Source organism: Helianthus annuus, chromosome 7 (assembly GCF_002127325.2).
Source record: "Helianthus annuus cultivar XRQ/B chromosome 7, HanXRQr2.0-SUNRISE, whole genome shotgun sequence".
Lineage (NCBI taxonomy): Eukaryota > Viridiplantae > Streptophyta > Magnoliopsida > Asterales > Asteraceae > Helianthus > Helianthus annuus.
In genome coordinates this window covers 84,871,357-84,882,322 of record NC_035439.2, presented here as the reverse complement: position 1 = coordinate 84,882,322, position 10,966 = coordinate 84,871,357, and the positions used below count along the sequence as shown (strand labels likewise).

The window sequence follows — 10,966 nt, the reverse complement described above, 5'->3', positions numbered from 1 at the left end:
ATAATGACACCTGGCTATGTTTCACTCTTAAGATTCTTTATTTAGGCAGATTTAATTTAAAAGGAATGATTTCTGATTTATTTCATATATAATAACAAGAATTGAAATTCATAACATAACATTCCATAAATTTCAAATATGATTACACGCTGCCCTAAACGGGACTTTTTAAATAAATAAATACCTACGCAGAGGTTTATAGAAAAACATATCCACGCAGGGACCAAATACACGATAGATGTCCGCGCAGGGACTAAAAGATAAGTCCACGTAGGGACTGAAATACGATAAATGTCCACGCAGGGACTAAATTGTAAATACAACAATACATAAGGAGACTAATGATATCCTTTCTTCCTCCCTTTTAGTAGGTTTGCTAGGCCTTTGAGAAATCCACGATTACTCTTACGTTCTTGTTCGAAGTCTCGTTCCACACGGTTTAAACGGTGGAGTATTTCTTCTTGCTCCGGTGGAGAAAAACGTGGCTGCTGCGACGGTTGCTGAACCGGAGGTCTAGGAGGTATTGGATACCCATGAGCTGAGTAATCTGGTCTCCAAGAGGTTCCATGGAGAGCATTATAATTAGCCGCTACTATATATGGATCAGCATCATAGTTATAGTTGTAGTGCGTGTGAGTCGGCTGATCAAACAGATTGTACGCGGTGGAACCGCCGTACGCTGGTATCGGATTGTCATATCCGAAAGGTGGCGGAGGTGGTGCAACTGGTGCAGAATTCACCTCTGCAGGGTGACCAGAAGGTTCCCCTAATTGTGGTTCTTCTTCAGGCACTGACGGAAAGTGACTCGCACTCGAGTGGCGAGGGGTGCTGAAACGGAATTCCCCTCCTCGGGTGGACATCCGAGCGCCTGATCTTCTACGCCTTGGTGTATCTGGAATTACTGGTTGTACTGGTGGCGGTGGTGGTGGCGTAACTGCCACAACCCGTGAATCCTCAAAAGGATCCTGTTGTTGCTGTTGGTCATGAGGCGAGAAATGATGAGATGGTGTGAAGTACCAATTACATTGGTCAAACCTCGCCTGGTAACTGTCGGGACCTTGATAGGGTGTTCCATGAAAGGATGACCCATCAGAAATCTCGATTGGATGGTTGGGAGTACCCCGTGCAGGCTCGATGAGATCTGTATCCTCGTCCATATTCACGGCATTATCTTCAGAAAAGTGATCCTCTGGTCCTAAAGGGTTATACCCTATTGGCTCTTGGATATAATCCGCCGGGTTAAACTGTCCTACGAAGAAAGGTGAAGGATCGCCATAAGAACGATGCGAAGCAGATCGCTGGAGAGGTATGAACGATGGTTGAGGGTTATTGGGATTGTTTTCCGAATCTGGTCCAAAAGAATGACGGTATGAGGGTGTTGAGCTATGCGAGGTAGAATGTCTCGCAGGTTCAAAGAGGTTTCTTCTTCGTCTCTGTGGTTCTTCACTCCTTGTACTGGAAGGAGCTCACATGTTCGAAGGTCCAGCCTCGTGATCATTGTGAGTAATGATCGTCCCTTTGCCTCTTCCTCCTCTTCCTCGTCTGATTGCTGGTGGCATATTTCCTGCTTTCAAAACTTTAAATAACAATAAACAATAAAAAGACAAACTGGAATAACAACTCGAATTTGTCCTATGTTCTTGTCTAGACTCAAGTATGTGCAATTGTGTAACTAAGATTAAACACAAGGGCTAGTGTTTAATTCACTCAGTGTTGGCTCTGATACCAACCTGTCACACCCCGATTTCCACGTGTCTCACCGGTGGGCACGGTGGGGGATTATCGTGACGTAGTTGGCAACAATATAGTCAAACCACACAATATATGAATGCACAGCGGAAGCATAAAGATAATTATATTTCAACCATTGTTTGCAATATCAAAGTATTACGAATAGTCGAAAATGTATAGGATCAAATAAAAATATAAGTTTTGTTCAACAGACGAAGGCATCTTAAGCTTGCGAGACTCTTTATGATGCTAAGGAGAATATCTAGCCAATTACGCATAGTACCTGCATTTAGTCTTTTTGGAAAAATACGTCAGTTTACATTGGTAAATACATTCAACCGACACTTTTGTAAAATGTTTATTAAAATTGATTTGAATGCACAAGGCACAAACTCTTTTATAACTTGGGAGAATTATTTAAATACATAATCTTGTGAACGAATTACATGTTCCTTATGCGTTCAGTAGCCCGGATCAAGTCCGGGTTAAAGATCAATAGACACACCACAGCGACTATTTATGCACTGACGAGTGTACGCCTACACTCCGCGCTTAGGTCGTGGCCGTTTCGTAAAATGATGCCAGGGATATCCGGGACATGGTCATTAACCCCCCAAAGGCTTTTAAGTAACAAGACTGTTTAAACGAGCCGATCAAATTTATTCAATTACCCACTCAATCGGTGGAGAATTTGATGCCCGATCAAGCGGTGTACTATGTACCGTAACCCAAGCCCGTATAACGGAAAATAAGTTAAAAGTATTTACCTTTGCAAGTATAAATCCTTAATCGAAATAAATTGCAGATAGCTTTTACTGGTCTCCTAATCTGGAACGAAGGTTTAAATTAACCTATTAGAATCCTAACGGGTCTTTAATTTAGCCGTAGCTTATACCGGTCAGTTTTAACGGATAGTTACGGTTTAATCGCGTGAAAGGCGAAAACCGGGAATGGAATGTGATTTTGACCCAACAAGTTTGAAGACTTGTTTTATATGGGTATAATAATCACACTCTGGATTTTGGGGTCAAAACAATATGGTTTGACCCGTTTCGGCTAGTTTATGTAAACTAGTTACATAAGCCGAACCGTGCGCGCAAAAGGCGTAACGGCTAACCGTAAGAGTCCTACACTGGTTTCCTAAGTCAATATGCTTTAAATAGGTTGTGGTATCAGTAGGATACCTTCCATAATGCCCGAAACGAGTTTAAGTTCATATTATGCCCCGTAGGGGTATTTGGGTCTTTTTAAAGATTATAAAAGAGGTTTCTGAGTTCTAGAGGAAATCTGAGTTTGCCGAACAGTTTATAAAGTCTAAAATACTTTATTTATTATTTAAAATCAGTAGCAACTGGAATCGGGTCAAAAGACCTTGTAGAACTCAAGTTATGGCCGAAAAGGGTATATTCGGTATTTACCGAACCGTTGCCATAACCGCAGGTTATGAGCAGGTTAAAAATAATTAAAAATCCTTAAAAATCCCAAAATATTATTTTACATCAGTGAGCAAAACGTTCGGTGTCGAAATCCGGGTTTAGATAGGCGTTATGCTAATTGCGCTATTAAATTACTAAAGTTTCCGTAATTTGCGCTATTTAGCATAACTCCTATTCTGGACCTCGGATTGACGTGAAATTTTAGGGACATGCTTAGAAATCAGTAACTAAGTTTATGGTTCTTTCACATGTCCGAAATTCTCGTTTTTAATTAAAAAGGGCGTTACGGTCAACTTTTAAGCATTTAACGGAAATGTGTAAAAGACTCGGACAAACAACGAACCGGTCACAGAGGGTTATACCATCATGTAACCTGGTCCTAAGAGAGTCCTAAGGTATATCTAAATCAAACTTTAACGGGTCAGAACTGAAGTCAAAGCAAAAGCAAAAGTCAAAGCTTTTGCGACTTTCGGCTCCGAACCGGGTCAAAACAGTAAATGGTCGGATCAAACAAGCTTAGACTAGTTAATATACTTATTATCATGTTTTATGAGTGTTTAAACAGATTACATATCATCTACATTACCGATTATGCAAGAAATCGCAAAATAGCATTTCTGTTGACTTTTTCTAAGCACGTTTGACTCGATATTCGGACTAGTTAGAGTGGGAATCAGTGGGTGCCCTTTTAGAGGTTTAAAGCCCACATGATTACCAACATATAACTATCTTTGATTTGACAAACCACTGGACCATTTGTGATTTATCGCAAAGTCAATCGTTAAGTATGACGGATTGACTTTTAAGCTAAACTATGCATAAACTAAGCCATAAAAGGGTAGACACACTTACAGAAGCTTGGTGCACGACTAAGAATGTTAGGAGAAGGCTTGAGAGCTCCAGAAATGCTCAAAAGGCAGGTTTGAGGTGTGTTTCACAATGGAACACTACCATGCCTTTTATAGTGAATTTCCATGCTCAAGATCATTACAACTCACTCTAGGATTGCTCATGGATGATCAGCAGGTGACCTAAGGTGCTAGGGGACATGTAGAGGGCGCCCATGCTTCAATTAATGCCTCAATGATCGTTTACAAGCTCAAACAATGAATCTGTCCAAGAATTCTGCATCTGGGACCTTCACGCGGCCCGCATTAGGATCAGGCAACCTTTACGCGGGCCGCCTGAATCCTAATGTCAGAAAACGAATCAGCAGGTGGCTCGCGGCCCGCATTAAATTACCCATAACCTTAACGCGGCCCGCATTAGACTTGATTTCCAAGATTTTCAAATCTTTTGTAATGATTAACCTGACCTTTCGGTTTCGAAGGGGTAACTTTGCGATTTGGCCCTCGATTATTTACCACTAAGGGCCTCGTGCCTTTTTCCCGCATTGTTAAGTCCCCGGTTAGTTTAATTACTATCCGAAAAGCCTTAACTTTTATTGTTGACGCTTTTAACCCTTCTCATACGAATTTGATCATAACTTTCTCGTTTTAAAACGGAACTTCGCGAAATTTATATCGTATATTCTAGTGAGCGTATTTTACTGTTACAAAGCCTCGGGTTCGTCAAAGGGTCACTCAGAGGTATAAATTAAACATGTTGACACAATTAACCCCTGTAGCTTGTAATCTCTCACTTTCTTCCGCGTTTCGCTCCATACGATCCATGATTTATTCGTTTTGAAGGTACGAGCATCATTTAGCGTTACTATACAGTATATTTACCCTTCGTTGACATTTTTAACCCTCGAATTTACATACTTTCAAGGTTTGTCAACTTTAGTCCTTTATTTAGTATTTAAATGCCACGTGTAAACTCAAGACACGTGTCTATACATCATTGGACACAAAATTTCGAGGTGTTACACACGCACCTGGAACGCGCAGCTGCTGCGCAGGTGTTACATGTAGGTCAAACATTCACAGGCAATGTATTTCCTATTTACTCTTGTATTACAAGACTTTGCGCTTTATCAATACAAAAATTATTTTCATACTTGTTTCTTTTTGTTACAAATTGCATGAAATTCTTCGGGCTTACGCGAAAACAAAATGGTAAGCATTGTACACCTCATGAACAGTCCAAACTAGGCTATCACGCCTTTTAGACAAACGTTCACACATGAGCACAATACCATTTCTCATTCGCTTCACCTATCCAAAAGCAATTAAACACATGCAACATATTGTAATCCAAACATACAAGCGGAATCTTACAGACCAGTAGTATGTCATCATATACAAAAGATCAACACAAACACTTAGCAAGATCATGGCAATGATCTTCAAAAAATTGTTCAGATCTACAAAACATCAAACAAAAACTACACCCTAAAAATAAACACCTAACTGGCACCGGAATCTTCATCAACGGTGGACACCTGCTCACATCGACGAGATTTCCGGCGTCGGTACACCAACCGGCATTCTTTCTTCCGAAGCATCGGAAACCGAGCTATTAGATTATCAGCATCCAGCACAATTCCAACACCATCAGCAACATCAGTACGTTGAGAAACCTTACAGACAGAATCGACGGTTACCGGCAAAGCAGGTTGGATCAGATCCTTTTCCGGAGCAGCAGCACAAGGTGGTAACCGAGAAAGCAACACAAGGCCTTCAGCAGCTGCATAAATCCTAAGAGCATCCAGCAAGAGACGAGTATGATAAGAGCGTTTCATCTTCGTCGTCAAAATTAGCAGGGCAAAAAGAATGTACCTATATATAGATGAACTCAGCTTCGGGAAACGAAAAGTTCAAATCGTCATGGTTAAATGTCAGGAAACATCAAATCCTGACGGCGCTACAGGAACAAGAGTCTTACCCCATTAATGAAGTCTGACAAAACGCCAGTACGTATCCCAATGTAAGAAAAAACCCTCGCAAATACAGTATGATGTCATCACACGTCACGATATAATCATGATTTTCAAAACCTTCAAAACAAAATTAAATCTTCCCATAGAAGATTCCTTATTTTTCGCGCGCAAAAGCATTTTCCTCTTACAAATCCAATGCTCCACTTATTTGCATAAGTACAACACTAGACTGGGGGGGACTTGAAGGGGTAAGGTCCAAAAACCTCATAATAAGTGCTCGGGACCATACCACAACCTTAATTTTCAGCTTGGCACCTTGCGCGACGGCGCACTGATCTCACAAAAGAAAGGTTTAAAAAGCCCACAACAGTCAACACTTGCGCCCAAAAGGGAATCATAAAACCTTGCGCCTCTCCTACACCAAATAAGGGATAAGAATCCAGAGTTAGATACTTCCGCTTAATATCCAGATTTGGATATTATTTGCCCAGACTTGGGATTTATTCACCTGCTTCCACACGATAAGGTGTCACACCAGATTACAGCAGTAGTCTTCTAGAAATAATACAATCATGCACCACCAAGACGGTTACAACCGTCTGGACACGTGTCACTACATCAGTCGTCCTTAAAATCACAACGAATGCATGCAAATGAAGGGTAATCTCCACTTAGCCACTTTACACGTGGCTAATCCCTAGCCTTTGATCAAAACCACGATCCGTGTGCTATCACGTCAGATCAAGAGTATGAACGGAAGGAAACATAACCGCTTACGAGGTTAGCATTTTCCGTCTTCTTTTCACTAACGGGTTTTCCTGCCCAAAGATTCCCGGTTATAAATAAGAGAACTATTCAGGTATGAAATTCAAGTTACACACACTTCTCAAATAAATTTTCTTCTTCGTTCCCAATACTTATTCTCACACCGGAGTCGGGTCAAGGAGAGAACCCTCTTCTCCCCTTGGCGAGGCTAACGGTGTTCTTTTTTACAGATTTACCGGAGAAGAAGGTCTGTTAAGATCTGAATCAATCGAGTGGAACTAACCTTTTTATGCGGATTCAAACCCCCTAGATATCTCGGTTCCGACCATTTATCTACTGTTTCTTCAGGAGGATTCTCATTTGTGTTGCTAGAAGAAGTATCATCTCCGGAATTTCCAGCAAAAGCATACATGTCGCTAAACGGGTTCATGAAAATATCATCCATTTTGCACGTACCTGAAAAATCAGCAAACACTTAGAAAATTTTCGAAGTTTTGAAAAACAGCAATTTCGAGCGAAATCAGCTTTCGAGCGAAATCAACTTTCGAGCGAAATCAACAGAAAGTGTTCGAGCGAAATCAGATATATTCTGATTTCGAGTGGAATCTGATGATAAGTTTTGAGTGAAATCAGAAAAATTCTGATTTCGAGCGGAATCAGATGATATCTTTCAGGCGGAATCAGACTTGTTCTGATTTCGAGCGGAATCAGAACCAAAATTTCGAGCGGAATTAAACTTTTATGTCTTTACAAGCGAAATCAGCTATTTCGCTCCAAATGACCAATGTGTTTTCGAGCGGAATTAACTTTTTAGAGCAAAACCGTCGAAAAACTTTTCGAGCGGAATCATGTTTTTAAGTCATTTTTACCAATTTTAATACGAATTTTAACCTGATTCTTTCTAGGGTTTGTTAATACTATGATTTACACAATATACTCGAAATTCAGTCCATTTCAACCGTTGGAACTAGTTCAAATCAGAAAAATATGAGAAGAAGAGAGTAGAAATGAGAAAATTCGGTAGAATCAAGCTGCTATGATATGAACTCCTCGTCCTGAGCTCTGATACCACTTGTTGGACCGTGTGCGACCCTAAATAGTCAGTATAAGGCAGTTCATCTTTGAATACAGAGGCGGAATCAAAGTAAACAAAGTCACAACAGCTATATCCTCTTAATTTCCTCTCTATTACTGATTTCTGAGTCGATTACAATGATTTCTAACAAAAATCTGGCAGCACCTCGACTCTAATTCCACTCCAACCGATTCTGAATGAGATCACACAACTCATATATATAGTAGTGTTGATTCCGCTCGAAACGGTTCGAGCAGAACCCCATGTGATCATCTCGAGCAGAATCACCAGGTTACCTTTTGGAGCGGAATCACCTAAATACACTTTGGAGCGGAATCAATCATGACACACAGGAGCGGAATCACATCAAATCCTGATTTCGCTTAAAATGACACAAATGTTATTTGGAGCGGAATTACACTCTAAAATCCTATTATTGATTTCCGAGCTCCAATCTAACCTATCTAGACCTAAGACTCGATAAAGACGCAGTAAACAGGCATTTAGAGCACCAACAAGTTCACTTTAAAGCGTTAAATCCTTCGAGAAGTATTTGCCTGTTACGATGACGGCTAAAGTTGGAAAAAAACTTAACTATATGCTTACAGTTGTACAACTAAAAAAGCTTTAGAGTACTTTTCTACGCTTATTTCTTAACTGAGATTATTTAGCAGTAGTGGATTAGATTAGATGTATTGGGTAATTCTTTGTGAATTTGCAAAAAGTATATTAGATTAAATAATTCTGTGTGAAATTCTAAATCATATTAATGCAAATTTATACTAAGTTCCCATTTTAGATTGTATTTTATTTGTGGTTTTTGTTTATGTTAATAATCGATGTTTTATAATAATATTATAGTGGAGCTTAATAGGTTATAGGCACCGAAAAGATATTACTTCGTACAACTTCTGTCATGGTTATCTCATTTCCATTTTAGAGACGAATGTGGTAAGTCTTACAGGGTTTGGATTTTTTTTTATTTATGAAATGATTATTTTAAAAAAGTATGTGTACGTATAATATTATATCATTTGTTTTTAAAGTTTAAAGTCAATGATTGAAGTTATTTTTAGATTTTGGTTATATTATTTAATTCTTTGGATCGTGAGAATTTCATCTTCATATCTATCTACTATACTAAAGCAAAATAATGGTTGACTATTTGACCATGATGTGGCAACTCTCTTTGGCCAGAGAATTCATTTTTTGAGCGCCATTTCTCTATTCTCTCTATTCTCATTCAATTCTCCTTACCGCTTACAATTCCTTCATTCTTCTTTCACACGCTCCTTGGATTATATATGGAAACTTGAATAATTCTTCAATTACTGGAACATCATATGGAAGCGTTTCCAATCTTTTGCAATTAGTCAAAAGGGTTATTCTTCTACCTTGAAACCCTAATATGTTCGAATTGAACCATGATGTTGTGATCGATTGATTGATTTTACAATTACATGATATGGCTGAATTAATACAGATGCTGAAAACCCTTTGCCACATCACCTGGTAAGTTTTTTTTCTCAATCCGTAACCTAATTCACGCAAGTTTCTTATGTTGATTTGTGTTTCATGTCTTTGTAAGTTTCTTATTTACATATTTTGTTCTTATTTTCTATAATCGATTGTTTTGATTCCACGCCGCTGTGCTCTCCAACAATCCCTTCAATAGCGGCTACACAAGAGGATCCCTGATTCCAGTCAAATCAAGAAATGACGTTCAATGAGCCATGAATGGAGCCTAGTGTCAGCTTCGTTAAAACTCTCAGGTTTGATTTCAATTTTAGGTTAATTTGATTTCTTATTTGTGTTTTATTTTAGATCTGGTTGTTGTTTCGATTTTGCATTTATTTTTCACCATCTAAACGAAGTAGAATAACCCTAAATTTATAATGGGATAATCGGTTGTTGATTCTGAGATGATGCACAATTAAGTATTGGCATGTTCTGTGGTGAACATGATATCATGTCCGACACATTTTCTTATGATCGATTTCTAACAGATTTTTCATTGTACATGATATGGTGTTGTCGGTGGGTTTTGTTCAATAGTTAAACTGTAATGCTTTCTTTTGATAAATTATAGTGTTATACTAACCCCTTCGACGTATTCATTTTATCATTTTTATTGACAGAGGAATTTTTTTCTATGCAGGTAACGGAGGCTCTTGCACGTGCAGGTCTCGAGTCGTCTAACCTCATTCTCGGTATTGACTTCACCAAGAGCAATGAGTGGACAGGTAAAATTATAATCCTCAGTAATTTTAAATTACTTTACGAAAGTGGTTATGCTAACCATACGTTTGGTAAATAGGTTCAAGATCCTTCCACAGAAAAAGTTTACATCATACTGGAGATGATTTAAATCCCTATGAAATGGTGATATCCATTATCGGGAAAACCTTAGCAGCTTTTGATGAAGATAATTTGATCCCCTGTTATGGATTTGGAGATGGTATGGTTTTGTACGGCAGTAATTTTTTCTTTATAATTATATTAACTTATATACGGGTTCGCAAAAATCTTTTCAACTTTTATTTAATTGCAGCATCCACACACGATCAAGATGTTTTCAGTTTTTATCCTGAAGAGAGGTGTTATAATGGATTTGAGGAAGTCTTGAGTAGGTACAGGGAGCTTTTACCCCATCTAAAGCTTGCAGTTGTTATATCTTTTCTAACATTATCTTGAGTAGGTACAGGGAGCTTTTATTATCTTGAGTTTTTTTATAGTTTCTTCCAGCTGAAGTGGAATGCTCTTTTTGACAGCAAGCTTCCACTATCAATTGTATTAGCTGGAGTTGGTGATGGGCCGTGGGACACAATGAAGGAATTCGATGATAATATCCCTTCTCGGAGCTTTGACAATTTCTAGGTATATAATAATTGCTGATTTCAATATTATTTATAGAGGTGGCTTTTCAATAATTTTGATTTCAATGTCCACCTATTTATTAATGTATGGAAAAAGAGAACGGTTTAATAAGTTGAAAGTAATGAGTAGAGGGGCCCAAAACGAAATTCAAACTCAAGATTCTAACAATCCTCCATTATTCTAACAAACCTCCATTATTAGGGTTGGGACCAGCAACAAGTAATTAAAAAGTTCCATTTATAAAAAAGGGAGTAAAGT

The 10,966-nt window shown here is 38.7% G+C and overlaps 1 long non-coding RNA gene across 1 annotated transcript; it reads left to right on the top strand.

The window, feature by feature from the left end:
* Positions 1-9,983: 9,983 nt before the first annotated feature.
* On the top strand, positions 9,984-10,500 carry LOC110866253. Its single transcript, XR_002551266.2, has 3 exons — positions 9,984-10,074; positions 10,149-10,289; positions 10,383-10,500. It is a non-coding gene; the product is annotated as an uncharacterized LOC110866253 (long non-coding RNA).
* The last annotated feature ends 466 nt before the right edge of the window (positions 10,501-10,966 follow it).